This window comes from Tachypleus tridentatus, chromosome 9 (genome assembly GCF_004210375.1).
Source record: "Tachypleus tridentatus isolate NWPU-2018 chromosome 9, ASM421037v1, whole genome shotgun sequence".
NCBI lineage: Eukaryota > Metazoa > Arthropoda > Merostomata > Xiphosura > Limulidae > Tachypleus > Tachypleus tridentatus.
Genome location: NC_134833.1, coordinates 1,215,789 through 1,231,903, shown reverse-complemented (window position 1 = coordinate 1,231,903; position 16,115 = coordinate 1,215,789). Strand labels below are relative to the sequence as shown.

The following is a 16,115-nucleotide window of genomic DNA, read 5'->3' as shown; positions in this document are numbered from 1 at the left end:
TGTACTTTTTATTGTATGATGTATGACTGTTTAGCAGAAAAGATAGACCAAAATGTACTTTTATTGTATGATGTATGACTGTTTAGCAGAAAAGATAGACCAAAATGTACTTTTATTGTATGATGTATGACTGTTTAGCAGAAAAGATAGACCAAAATGTACTTTTATTGTATGATGTATGACTGTTTAGCAGAAAAGATAGACCAAAATGTACTTTTATTGTATGATGTATGACTGTTTAGCAGAAAAGATAGACCAAAATGTACTTTTATTGTATGATGTATGACTGTTTAGCAGAAAAGATAGACCAAAATGTACTTTTATTGTATGATGTATGACTGTTTACCAGAAAAGATAGACCAAAATGTACTTTTATTGTATGATGTATGACTGTTTAGCAGAAAAGATAGACCAAAATGTACTTTTTATTGTATGATGTATGACTGTTTAGCAGAAAAGATAGACCAAAATGTACTTTTATTGTATGATGTATGACTGTTTAGCAGAAAAGATAGACCAAAATGTACTTTTATTGTATGATGTATGACTGTTTACCAGAAAAGATAGACCAAAATGTACTTTTTTATTGTATGATGTATGACTGTTTAGCAGAAAAGATAGACCAAAATGTACTTTTATTGTATGATGTATGACTGTTTAGCAGAAAAGATAGACCAAAATGTACTTTTATTGTATGATGTATGACTGTTTAGCAGAAAAGATAGACCAAAATGTACTTTTATTGTATGATGTATGACTGTTTAGCAGAAAAGATAGACCAAAATGTACTTTTATTGTATGATGTATGACTGTTTAGCAGAAAAGATAGACCAAAATGTACTTTTATTGTATGATGTATGACTGTTTAGCAGAAAAGATAGACCAAAATGTACTTTTTTATTGTATGATGTATGACTGTTTAGCAGAAAAGATAGACCAAAATGTACTTTTATTGTATGATGTATGACTGTTTAGCAGAAAAGATAGACCAAAATGTACTTTTTTATTGTATGATGTATGACTGTTTAGCAGAAAAGATAGACCAAAATGTACTTTTATTGTATGATGTATGACTGTTTAGCAGAAAAGATAGACCAAAATGTACTTTTTTTGTATGATGTATGACTGTTTAGCAGAAAAGATAGACCAAAATGTACTTTTATTGTATGATGTATGACTGTTTACCAGAAAAGATAGACCAAAATGTACTTTTATTGTATGATGTATGACTGTTTAGCAGAAAAGATAGACCAAAATGTACTTTTTTATTGTATGATGTATGACTGTTTAGCAGAAAAGATAGACCAAAATGTACTTTTATTGTATGATGTATGACTGTTTAGCAGAAAAGATAGACCAAAATGTACTTTTATTGTATGATGTATGACTGTTTAGCAGAAAAGATAGACCAAAATGTACTTTTATTGTATGATGTATGACTGTTTAGCAGAAAAGATAGACCAAAATGTACTTTTATTGTATGATGTATGACTGTTTAGCAGAAAAGATAGACCAAAATGTACTTTTATTGTATGATGTATGACTGTTTACCAGAAAAGATAGACCAAAATGTACTTTTATTGTATGATGTATGACTGTTTACCAGAAAAGATAGACCAAAATGTACTTTTATTGTATGATGTATGACTGTTTAGCAGAAAAGATAGACCAAAATGTACTTTTATTGTATGATGTATGACTGTTTAGCAGAAAAGATAGACCAAAATGTACTTTTATTGTATGATGTATGACTGTTTAGCAGAAAAGATAGACCAAAATGTACTTTTATTGTATGATGTATGACTGTTTAGCAGAAAAGATAGACCAAAATGTACTTTTATTGTATGATGTATGACTGTTTAGCAGAAAAGATAGACCAAAATGTACTTTTATTGTATGATGTATGACTGTTTAGCAGAAAAGATAGACCAAAATGTACTTTTATTGTATGATGTATGACTGTTTAGCAGAAAAGATAGACCAAAATGTACTTTTTTATTGTATGATGTATGACTGTTTAGCAGAAAAGATAGACCAAAATGTACTTTTATTGTATGATGTATGACTGTTTAGCAGAAAAGATAGACCAAAATGTACTTTTATTGTATGATGTATGACTGTTTAGCAGAAAAGATAGACCAAAATGTACTTTTTTATTGTATGATGTATGACTGTTTAGCAGAAAAGATAGACCAAAATGTACTTTTATTGTATGATGTATGACTGTTTAGCAGAAAAGATAGACCAAAATGTACTTTTATTGTATGATGTATGACTGTTTAGCAGAAAAGATAGACCAAAATGTACTTTTATTGTATGATGTATGACTGTTTAGCAGAAAAGATAGACCAAAATGTACTTTTTTATTGTATGATGTATGACTGTTTAGCAGAAAAGATAGACCAAAATGTACTTTTATTGTATGATGTATGACTGTTTAGCAGAAAAGATAGACCAAAATGTACTTTTATTGTATGATGTATGACTGTTTAGCAGAAAAGATAGACCAAAATGTACTTTTTATTGTATGATGTATGACTGTTTAGCAGAAAAGATAGACCAAAATGTACTTTTTATTGTATGATGTATGACTGTTTAGCAGAAAAGATAGACCAAAATGTACTTTTATTGTATGATGTATGACTGTTTAGCAGAAAAGATAGACCAAAATGTACTTTTTATTGTATGATGTATGACTGTTTAGCAGAAAAGATAGACCAAAATGTACTTTTATTGTATGATGTATGACTGTTTAGCAGAAAAGATAGACCAAAATGTACTTTTATTGTATGATGTATGACTGTTTAGCAGAAAAGATAGACCAAAATGTACTTTTATTGTATGATGTATGACTGTTTAGCAGAAAAGATAGACCAAAATGTACTTTTATTGTATGATGTATGACTGTTTAGCAGAAAAGATAGACCAAAATGTACTTTTATTGTATGATGTATGACTGTTTAGCAGAAAAGATAGACCAAAATGTACTTTTATTGTATGATGTATGACTGTTTAGCAGAAAAGATAGACCAAAATGTACTTTTATTGTATGATGTATGACTGTTTAGCAGAAAAGATAGACCAAAATGTACTTTTATTGTATGATGTATGACTGTTTACCAGAAAAGATAGACCAAAATGTACTTTTATTGTATGATGTATGACTGTTTACCAGAAAAGATAGACCAAAATGTACTTTTATTGTATGATGTATGACTGTTTAGCAGAAAAGATAGACCAAAATGTACTTTTATTGTATGATGTATGACTGTTTAGCAGAAAAGATAGACCAAAATGTACTTTTATTGTATGATGTATGACTGTTTAGCAGAAAAGATAGACCAAAATGTACTTTTTATTGTATGATGTATGACTGTTTACCAGAAAAGATAGACCAAAATGTACTTTTATTGTATGATGTATGACTGTTTAGCAGAAAAGATAGACCAAAATGTACTTTTATTGTATGATGTATGACTGTTTAGCAGAAAAGATAGACCAAAATGTACTTTTTTATTGTATGATGTATGACTGTTTAGCAGAAAAGATAGACCAAAATGTACTTTTTTTTATTGTATGATGTATGACTGTTTAGCAGAAAAGATAGACCAAAATGTACTTTTATTGTATGATGTATGACTGTTTAGCAGAAAAGATAGACCAAAATGTACTTTTATTGTATGATGTATGACTGTTTAGCAGAAAAGATAGACCAAAATGTACTTTTATTGTATGATGTATGACTGTTTAGCAGAAAAGATAGACCAAAATGTACTTTTATTGTATGATGTATGACTGTTTAGCAGAAAAGATAGACCAAAATGTACTTTTATTGTATGATGTATGACTGTTTAGCAGAAAAGATAGACCAAAATGTACTTTTATTGTATGATGTATGACTGTTTAGCAGAAAAGATAGACCAAAATGTACTTTTATTGTATGATGTATGACTGTTTAGCAGAAAAGATAGACCAAAATGTACTTTTATTGTATGATGTATGACTGTTTAGCAGAAAAGATAGACCAAAATGTACTTTTATTGTATGATGTATGACTGTTTACCAGAAAAGATAGACCAAAATGTACTTTTATTGTATGATGTATGACTGTTTACCAGAAAAGATAGACCAAAATGTACTTTTATTGTATGATGTATGACTGTTTAGCAGAAAAGATAGACCAAAATGTACTTTTTTTATTGTATGATGTATGACTGTTTAGCAGAAAAGATAGACCAAAATGTACTTTTTTATTGTATGATGTATGACTGTTTACCAGAAAAGATAGACCAAAATGTACTTTTATTGTATGATGTATGACTGTTTACCAGAAAAGATAGACCAAAATGTACTTTTATTGTATGATGTATGACTGTTTACCAGAAAAGATAGACCAAAATGTACTTTTATTGTATGATGTATGACTGTTTAGCAGAAAAGATAGACCAAAATGTACTTTTATTGTATGATGTATGACTGTTTAGCAGAAAAGATAGACCAAAATGTACTTTTATTGTATGATGTATGACTGTTTAGCAGAAAAGATAGACCAAAATGTACTTTTATTGTATGATGTATGACTGTTTAGCAGAAAAGATAGACCAAAATGTACTTTTTTATTGTATGATGTATGACTGTTTAGCAGAAAAGATAGACCAAAATGTACTTTTATTGTATGATGTATGACTGTTTAGCAGAAAAGATAGACCAAAATGTACTTTTTTATTGTATGATGTATGACTGTTTAGCAGAAAAGATAGACCAAAATGTACTTTTATTGTATGATGTATGACTGTTTAGCAGAAAAGATAGACCAAAATGTACTTTTATTGTATGATGTATGACTGTTTAGCAGAAAAGATAGACCAAAATGTACTTTTTTATTGTATGATGTATGACTGTTTAGCAGAAAAGATAGACCAAAATGTACTTTTATTGTATGATGTATGACTGTTTAGCAGAAAAGATAGACCAAAATGTACTTTTATTGTATGATGTATGACTGTTTAGCAGAAAAGATAGACCAAAATGTACTTTTATTGTATGATGTATGACTGTTTAGCAGAAAAGATAGACCAAAATGTACTTTTATTGTATGATGTATGACTGTTTAGCAGAAAAGATAGACCAAAATGTACTTTTATTGTATGATGTATGACTGTTTAGCAGAAAAGATAGACCAAAATGTACTTTTATTGTATGATGTATGACTGTTTACCAGAAAAGATAGACCAAAATGTACTTTTATTGTATGATGTATGACTGTTTAGCAGAAAAGATAGACAAAATGTACTTTTTTATTGTATGATGTATGACTGTTTAGCAGAAAAGATAGACCAAAATGTACTTTTATTGTATGATGTATGACTGTTTAGCAGAAAAGATAGACCAAAATGTACTTTTATTGTATGATGTATGACTGTTTAGCAGAAAAGATAGACCAAAATGTACTTTTTTGTATTGTATGATGTTTATGACTGTTTATTGCAGAAAAGATAGACCAAAATGTACTTTTATTGTATGATGTATGACTGTTTAGCAGAAAAGATAGACCAAAATGTACTTTTTTATTGTATGATGTATGACTGTTTACCAGAAAAGATAGACCAAAATGTACTTTTATTGTATGATGTATGACTGTTTACCAGAAAAGATAGACCAAAATGTACTTTTATTGTATGATGTATGACTGTTTAGCAGAAAAGATAGACCAAAATGTACTTTTATTGTATGATGTATGACTGTTTAGCAGAAAAGATAGACCAAAATGTACTTTTATTGTATGATGTATGACTGTTTAGCAGAAAAGATAGACCAAAATGTACTTTTATTGTATGATGTATGACTGTTTAGCAGAAAAGATAGACCAAAATGTACTTTTATTGTATGATGTATGACTGTTTAGCAGAAAAGATAGACCAAAATGTACTTTTATTGTATGATGTATGACTGTTTAGCAGAAAAGATAGACCAAAATGTACTTTTATTGTATGATGTATGACTGTTTAGCAGAAAAGATAGACCAAAATGTACTTTTATTGTATGATGTATGACTGTTTAGCAGAAAAGATAGACCAAAATGTACTTTTATTGTATGATGTATGACTGTTTAGCAGAAAAGATAGACCAAAATGTACTTTTATTGTATGATGTATGACTGTTTAGCAGAAAAGATAGACCAAAATGTACTTTTATTGTATGATGTATGACTGTTTAGCAGAAAAGATAGACCAAAATGTACTTTTATTGTATGATGTATGACTGTTTAGCAGAAAAGATAGACCAAAATGTACTTTTATTGTATGATGTATGACTGTTTACCAGAAAAGATAGACCAAAATGTACTTTTATTGTATGATGTATGACTGTTTAGCAGAAAAGATAGACCAAAATGTACTTTTATTGTATGATGTATGACTGTTTAGCAGAAAAGATAGACCAAAATGTACTTTTATTGTATGATGTATGACTGTTTAGCAGAAAAGATAGACCAAAATGTACTTTTATTGTATGATGTATGACTGTTTAGCAGAAAAGATAGACCAAAATGTACTTTTATTGTATGATGTATGACTGTTTAGCAGAAAAGATAGATGATGTATGACTGTTTAAAATGTACTTTTATTGTATGATGTATGACTGTTTAGCAGAAAAGATAGACCAAAATGTACTTTTATTGTATGATGTATGACTGTTTAGCAGAAAAGATAGACCAAAATGTACTTTTATTGTATGATGTATGACTGTTTAGCAGAAAAGATAGACCAAAATGTACTTTTTTATTGTATGATGTATGACTGTTTAGCAGAAAAGATAGACCAAAATGTACTTTTATTGTATGATGTATGACTGTTTAGCAGAAAAGATAGACCAAAATGTACTTTTTATTGTATGATGTATGACTGTTTAGCAGAAAAGATAGACCAAAATGTACTTTTATTGTATGATGTATGACTGTTTAGCAGAAAAGATAGACCAAAATGTACTTTTATTGTATGATGTATGACTGTTTAGCAGAAAAGATAGACCAAAATGTACTTTTATTGTATGATGTATGACTGTTTAGCAGAAAAGATAGACCAAAATGTACTTTTATTGTATGATGTATGACTGTTTAGCAGAAAAGATAGACCAAAATGTACTTTTTTATTGTATGATGTATGACTGTTTAGCAGAAAAGATAGACCAAAATGTACTTTTATTGTATGATGTATGACTGTTTAGCAGAAAAGATAGACCAAAATGTACTTTTATTGTATGATGTATGACTGTTTAGCAGAAAAGATAGACCAAAATGTACTTTTATTGTATGATGTATGACTGTTTAGCAGAAAAGATAGACCAAAATGTACTTTTTATTGTATGATGTATGACTGTTTAGCAGAAAAGATAGACCAAAATGTACTTTTATTGTATGATGTATGACTGTTTAGCAGAAAAGATAGACCAAAATGTACTTTTATTGTATGATGTATGACTGTTTAGCAGAAAAGATAGACCAAAATGTACTTTTATTGTATGATGTATGACTGTTTAGCAGAAAAGATAGACCAAAATGTACTTTTATTGTATGATGTATGACTGTTTAGCAGAAAAGATAGACCAAAATGTACTTTTATTGTATGATGTATGACTGTTTAGCAGAAAAGATAGACCAAAATGTACTTTTATTGTATGATGTATGACTGTTTAGCAGAAAAGATAGACCAAAATGTACTTTTATTGTATGATGTATGACTGTTTAGCAGAAAAGATAGACCAAAATGTACTTTTATTGTATGATGTATGACTGTTTAGCAGAAAAGATAGACCAAAATGTACTTTTATTGTATGATGTATGACTGTTTACCAGAAAAGATAGACCAAAATGTACTTTTATTGTATGATGTATGACTGTTTAGCAGAAAAGATAGACCAAAATGTACTTTTATTGTATGATGTATGACTGTTTAGCAGAAAAGATAGACCAAAATGTACTTTTTTTATTGTATGATGTATGACTGTTTACCAGAAAAGATAGACCAAAATGTACTTTTATTGTATGATGTATGACTGTTTAGCAGAAAAGATAGACCAAAATGTACTTTTTATTGTATGATGTATGACTGTTTAGCAGAAAAGATAGACCAAAATGTACTTTTATTGTATGATGTATGACTGTTTAGCAGAAAAGATAGACCAAAATGTACTTTTATTGTATGATGTATGACTGTTTAGCAGAAAAGATAGACCAAAATGTACTTTTATTGTATGATGTATGACTGTTTAGCAGAAAAGATAGACCAAAATGTACTTTTATTGTATGATGTATGACTGTTTACCAGAAAAGATAGACCAAAATGTACTTTTATTGTATGATGTATGACTGTTTACCAGAAAAGATAGACCAAAATGTACTTTTATTGTATGATGTATGACTGTTTAGCAGAAAAGATAGACCAAAATGTACTTTTATTGTATGATGTATGACTGTTTAGCAGAAAAGATAGACCAAAATGTACTTTTTTGTATGATGTATGACTGTTTACCAGAAAAGATAGACCAAAATGTACTTTTATTGTATGATGTATGACTGTTTAGCAGAAAAGATAGACCAAAATGTACTTTTATTGTATGATGTATGACTGTTTAGCAGAAAAGATAGACCAAAATGTACTTTTATTGTATGATGTATGACTGTTTAGCAGAAAAGATAGACCAAAATGTACTTTTTATTGTATGATGTATGACTGTTTAGCAGAAAAGATAGACCAAAATGTACTTTTATTGTATGATGTATGACTGTTTAGCAGAAAAGATAGACCAAAATGTACTTTTATTGTATGATGTATGACTGTTTAGCAGAAAAGATAGACCAAAATGTACTTTTATTGTATGATGTATGACTGTTTAGCAGAAAAGATAGACCAAAATGTACTTTTTTATTGTATGATGTATGACTGTTTAGCAGAAAAGATAGACCAAAATGTACTTTTATTGTATGATGTATGACTGTTTAGCAGAAAAGATAGACCAAAATGTACTTTTATTGTATGATGTATGACTGTTTAGCAGAAAAGATAGACCAAAATGTACTTTTATTGTATGATGTATGACTGTTTAGCAGAAAAGATAGACCAAAATGTACTTTTATTGTATGATGTATGACTGTTTAGCAGAAAAGATATGATGTAAAATGTACTTTTATTGTATGATGTATGACTGTTTAGCAGAAAAGATAGACCAAAATGTACTTTTTTATTGTATGATGTATGACTGTTTAGCAGAAAAGATAGACCAAAATGTACTTTTATTGTATGATGTATGACTGTTTAGCAGAAAAGATAGACCAAAATGTACTTTTTATTGTATGATGTATGACTGTTTAGCAGAAAAGATAGACCAAAATGTACTTTTATTGTATGATGTATGACTGTTTAGCAGAAAAGATAGACCAAAATGTACTTTTATTGTATGATGTATGACTGTTTAGCAGAAAAGATAGACCAAAATGTACTTTTATTGTATGATGTATGACTGTTTAGCAGAAAAGATAGACCAAAATGTACTTTTATTGTATGATGTATGACTGTTTAGCAGAAAAGATAGACCAAAATGTACTTTTATTGTATGATGTATGACTGTTTAGCAGAAAAGATAGACCAAAATGTACTTTTATTGTATGATGTATGACTGTTTAGCAGAAAAGATAGACCAAAATGTACTTTTATTGTATGATGTATGACTGTTTAGCAGAAAAGATAGACCAAAATGTACTTTTATTGTATGATGTATGACTGTTTACCAGAAAAGATAGACCAAAATGTACTTTTTTATTGTATGATGTATGACTGTTTAGCAGAAAAGATAGACCAAAATGTACTTTTATTGTATGATGTATGACTGTTTAGCAGAAAAGATAGACCAAAATGTACTTTTATTGTATGATGTATGACTGTTTACCAGAAAAGATAGACCAAAATGTACTTTTATTGTATGATGTATGACTGTTTACCAGAAAAGATAGACCAAAATGTACTTTTATTGTATGATGTATGACTGTTTAGCAGAAAAGATAGACCAAAATGTACTTTTATTGTATGATGTATGACTGTTTAGCAGAAAAGATAGACCAAAATGTACTTTTATTGTATGATGTATGACTGTTTAGCAGAAAAGATAGACCAAAATGTACTTTTATTGTATGATGTATGACTGTTTAGCAGAAAAGATAGACCAAAATGTACTTTTATTGTATGATGTATGACTGTTTAGCAGAAAAGATAGACCAAAATGTACTTTTATTGTATGATGTATGACTGTTTAGCAGAAAAGATAGACCAAAATGTACTTTTATTGTATGATGTATGACTGTTTAGCAGAAAAGATAGACCAAAATGTACTTTTATTGTATGATGTATGACTGTTTAGCAGAAAAGATAGACCAAAATGTACTTTTATTGTATGATGTATGACTGTTTAGCAGAAAAGATAGACCAAAATGTACTTTTATTGTATGATGTATGACTGTTTAGCAGAAAAGATAGACCAAAATGTACTTTTTTATTGTATGATGTATGACTGTTTAGCAGAAAAGATAGACCAAAATGTACTTTTATTGTATGATGTATGACTGTTTAGCAGAAAAGATAGACCAAAATGTACTTTTATTGTATGATGTATGACTGTTTACCAGAAAAGATAGACCAAAATGTACTTTTATTGTATGATGTATGACTGTTTAGCAGAAAAGATAGACCAAAATGTACTTTTATTGTATGATGTATGACTGTTTAGCAGAAAAGATAGACCAAAATGTACTTTTATTGTATGATGTATGACTGTTTAGCAGAAAAGATAGACCAAAATGTACTTTTATTGTATGATGTATGACTGTTTAGCAGAAAAGATAGACCAAAATGTACTTTTATTGTATGATGTATGACTGTTTACCAGAAAAGATAGACCAAAATGTACTTTTATTGTATGATGTATGACTGTTTAGCAGAAAAGATAGACCAAAATGTACTTTTATTGTATGATGTATGACTGTTTAGCAGAAAAGATAGACCAAAATGTACTTTTTTATTGTATGATGTATGACTGTTTAGCAGAAAAGATAGACCAAAATGTACTTTTATTGTATGATGTATGACTGTTTAGCAGAAAAGATAGACCAAAATGTACTTTTTTATTGTATGATGTATGACTGTTTAGCAGAAAAGATAGACCAAAATGTACTTTTTTATGTATGATGTATGACTGTTTAGCAGAAAAGATAGACCAAAATGTACTTTTATTGTATGATGTATGACTGTTTAGCAGAAAAGATAGACCAAAATGTACTTTTATTGTATGATGTATGACTGTTTAGCAGAAAAGATAGACCAAAATGTACTTTTATTGTATGATGTATGACTGTTTAGCAGAAAAGATAGACCAAAATGTACTTTTATTGTATGATGTATGACTGTTTAGCAGAAAAGATAGACCAAAATGTAAAATGTACTTTTATTGTATGATGTATGACTGTTTACCAGAAAAGATAGACCAAAATGTACTTTTTTATTGTATGATGTATGACTGTTTAGCAGAAAAGATAGACCAAAATGTACTTTTATTGTATGATGTATGACTGTTTAGCAGAAAAGATAGACCAAAATGTACTTTTTATTGTATGATGTATGACTGTTTAGCAGAAAAGATAGACCAAAATGTACTTTTTTATTGTATGATGTATGACTGTTTACCAGAAAAGATAGACCAAAATGTACTTTTATTGTATGATGTATGACTGTTTACCAGAAAAGATAGACCAAAATGTACTTTTATTGTATGATGTATGACTGTTTACCAGAAAAGATAGACCAAAATGTACTTTTATTGTATGATGTATGACTGTTTAGCAGAAAAGATAGACCAAAATGTACTTTTATTGTATGATGTATGACTGTTTAGCAGAAAAGATAGACCAAAATGTACTTTTTTATTGTATGATGTATGACTGTTTAGCAGAAAAGATAGACCAAAATGTACTTTTATTGTATGATGTATGACTGTTTAGCAGAAAAGATAGACTCAAAATGTACTTTTATTGTATGATGTATGACTGTTTAAACAGAAAAGATAGACCAAAATGTACTTTTATTGTATGATGTATGACTGTTTAGTAATGTAAAATCTGTTAATTGTAATAGCTTATTTTCAAAACATACTCACACTACAGCTATTATTTCACTGCTACAGTTTTCTCTCCATTGCCCAGCTGATCATTGGTCTGATTTTTTCTCATTTGCTCCAGTCATTTATTTCACACTTAACTGCCCTTTGCAACATCTAACTGGTGACACTCTCTACCTACATGAAAGTGTCTTCAATTCTGGTACTGTATGTAAGCACCTCATTCACACAATATTGTTTCTTTTTGCTCAAGAAAGTGTTCTCTAAAAGGTTTCAACATAGTGTGACTGTTCAAGATACTTTGAGGATACTTCAATATAATGATTTGATTCATCAACACGAGCAACAGTTTTACTCTTTCTAGATACAGTATTATGTACGTACATTAACTCCAGTAACAGTTTATCTTTGTAGATGCAGTATTATCTACATACATCAACTACAGTAACAGTTACTCTTTCTAGATACAGTATTATCTACATACATCAACTACAGTAACAGTGTATCTTTCTAGATACAGTATTATCTACATACATCAACTATAGTAACAGTTTATCTTTTTAGATACAGTATTATCTACATACATCAACTACAGTAGCAGTTTATCATTCAAGATACAGTATTTTCTACATACATCAACTATAGTAACAGTTTATCTTTCTAGATACAGTATTATCTACATACATCAACCACAGTAACAGTTTATCTTTCTAGATACAGTATTATCTACATACATCAACTACAGTAGCAGTTTATCATTCAAGATACAGTATTTTCTACATACATCAACTATAGTAACAGTTTATCTTTTTAGATACAGTATTATCTACATACATCAACTACAGTAGCAGTTTATCATTCAAGATACAATATTATCTACATACATGAACTACAGTAACAGTTTTTCTTTCTAGATATAGTATCATTTACATACATCAACTACAGTAACAGTTACTCTTTCTAGATACAGTATCATCTACATACATCAACTACAGTAACAGTTACTCTTTCTAGATACAGTATTATCTACATACATCAACTCCAGTAACAGTTTTTATCTTTCTAGATACAGTATCATCTTCATACATCAACTACAGTAACAGTTACTCTTTCTAGATACAGTATCATCTACATACATCAACTACAGTAACAGTTACTCTTTCTAGATACAGTATTATCTACATACATCAACTACAGTAACAGTTTTCTTTTCTAGATACAGTATTATCTACATACATCAACTACAGTAACAGTTTTTATCTTTCTAGATACCGTATTATCTATATACATCAACTACAGTAACAGTTTTTCTTTCTAGATACAGTATTATCTACATACATCAACTACAGTAACAGTTACTCTTTCTAGATACAGTATTATCTACATACATCAACTACAGTAACAGTTACTCTTTCTAGATACAGTATCATCTACATACATCAACTACAGTAACAGTTACTCTTTCTAGATACAGTATTATCTACATACATCAACTACAGTAACAGTTTTTCTTTCTAGATACAGTATTATCTACATACATCAACTACAGTAACAGTTACTCTTTCTAGATACAGTATTATCTACATACATCAACTCCAGTAACAGTTTTTATCTTTCTAGATACAGTATCATCTTCATACATCAACTACAGTAACAGTTACTCTTTCTAGATACAGTATTATCTACATACATCAACTACAGTAACAGTTACTCTTTCTAGATACAGTATTATCTACATACATCAACTACAGTAACAGTTTTCTTTCTAGATACAGTATTATCTACATACATCAACTACAGTAACAGTTTTTATCTTTCTAGATACCGTATTATCTATATACATCAACTACAGTAACAGTTTTTCTTTCTAGATACAGTATTATCTACATACATCAACTACAGTAACAGTTACTCTTTCTAGATACAGTATTATCTACATACATCAACTACAGTAACAGTTACTCTTTCTAGATACAGTATCATCTACATACATCAACTACAGTAACAGTTACTCTTTCTAGATACAGTATTATCTACATACATCAACTACAGTAACAGTTTTTCTTTCTAGATACAGTATTATCTACATACATCAACTACAGTAACAGTTTTTATCTTTCTAGATACAGTATTATCTACATACATCAACTACAGTAACAGTTTTTCTTTCTAGATACAGTATTATCTACATACATCAACTACAGTAACAGTTACTCTTTCTAGATACAGTATTATCTACATACATCAACTATAGTAACAGTTTATCTTTCTAGATACAGTATTATGTACATACATCAACTATAGTAACAGTTTATCTTTCTAGATACAGTACTATCTACATACATCAACTACAGTAACAGTTTATCTTTCTAGATACAGTATTATCTACATACATCAACTCCAGTAACAGTTTTTATCTTTCTAGATACAGTATCATCTACATACATCAACTACAGTAACAGTTACTCTTTCTAGATACAGTATTATCTACATACATCAACTACAGTAACAGTTTTTATCTTTTTAGATACAGTATCATCTACATACATCAACTACAGTAACAGTTTATCTTTCTAGATACAGTATTATCTACATACATCAACTACAGTAACAGTTTTTCTTTCTAGATACCTTATTATCTATACAACAACTACAGTAACAGTTTTTCTTTCTAGATACAGTATTATCTACATACATCAACTACAGTAACAGTTTTTCTTTCTAGATACAGTATTATCTACATACATCAACTACAGTAACAGTTTTTATCTTTCTAGATACAGTATTATCTACATACATCAACTACAGTAACAGTTTTTCTTTCTAGATACAGTATTATCTACATACATCAACTACAGTAACAGTTACTCTTTCTAGATACAGTATTATGTACATACATCAACTATAGTAACAGTTTATCTTTCTAGATACAGTACTATCTACATACATCAACTACAGTAACAGTTTATCTTTCTAGATACAGTATTATCTACATACATCAACTACAGTAACAGTTTTTATCTTTCTAGATACAGTATTATCTACATACATCAACTACAGTAACAGTTTTATCTTTCTAGATACAGTATTATCTACATACATCAACTACAGTAACAGTGTATCTTTCTAGATACAGTATTATCTACATACAACAACTACAGTAACAGTTTATCTTTCTAGATATAGTATTATCTACATACATCAATTACAGTAACAGTTTTTATCTTTCTATATACAGTAGAAGTGTTAGCACATTTTTATAGCTGTAATATCTTGTTTTCATATTTGATTCTAAATTTTGTGAGAAACAGGTTTTGATGCTATTTCTACATCTAGATAGCAACACTTATAGAAGAATTGAAATGTAGATGTTAGTAATGATTTCTTTGTGACAACTTTATATTTTAAATTTACCAAATATATAATCACTATGTTCACATTTGACAAAATTAAGAAAAAAGTCAAGCGTCAGTGTATTCAATTTTTTTAAAAGTATGTTTATATTGTCAACTTGAGAAACACCTGGTTGGTTAAAATGCTTTATGTGTCAGTACTTGTATTATTATGGAATTCTTTATGTATGTTCACATTCAAATTATATTTTTTTGCAGACATTATCTGCTATGGAAGAGTTCAAAACTTAGACAGAGACATTGAAGGTTCTGCTAAGAGGTGGAAGAAGTTTGTTGACAGTGAATCTCCTGAAGGAGAGAAACTTCCTCAAGAATGGAAGAACAAGTCGCTGCTCCAACAGCTGTGTATCATGAGATGCTTGAGGCCTGACCGAATGACTTATGCTCTCATGTGAGTGTTTTCCTTCTCTCAGTATGTGATCAAAAATTGAGTTTCCTATAAAAGTAAATATTTTCATTAGCTGTGACATATGATTTAGTTAATTTAAAAAATGTTTTGGTTTTTAATTGAAATAACTTTTACCTTATTCACAGACTTTGATG

The 16,115-nt window shown here is 28.8% G+C and overlaps 1 pseudogene across 1 annotated transcript in view; it reads left to right on the top strand.

Moving 5' to 3' along the window:
* The window catches only part of LOC143226953 (dynein beta chain, ciliary-like), a 186,227-nt pseudogene that overhangs the window by 163,720 nt on the left and 6,392 nt on the right, over positions 1-16,115 (top strand). The window contains exons 52-53 of the transcript XR_013014816.1: positions 15,496-15,529; positions 15,771-15,963. The product of XR_013014816.1 is annotated as a dynein beta chain, ciliary-like (transcript). The remainder of the gene's footprint in view (positions 1-15,495; positions 15,530-15,770; positions 15,964-16,115) is intronic.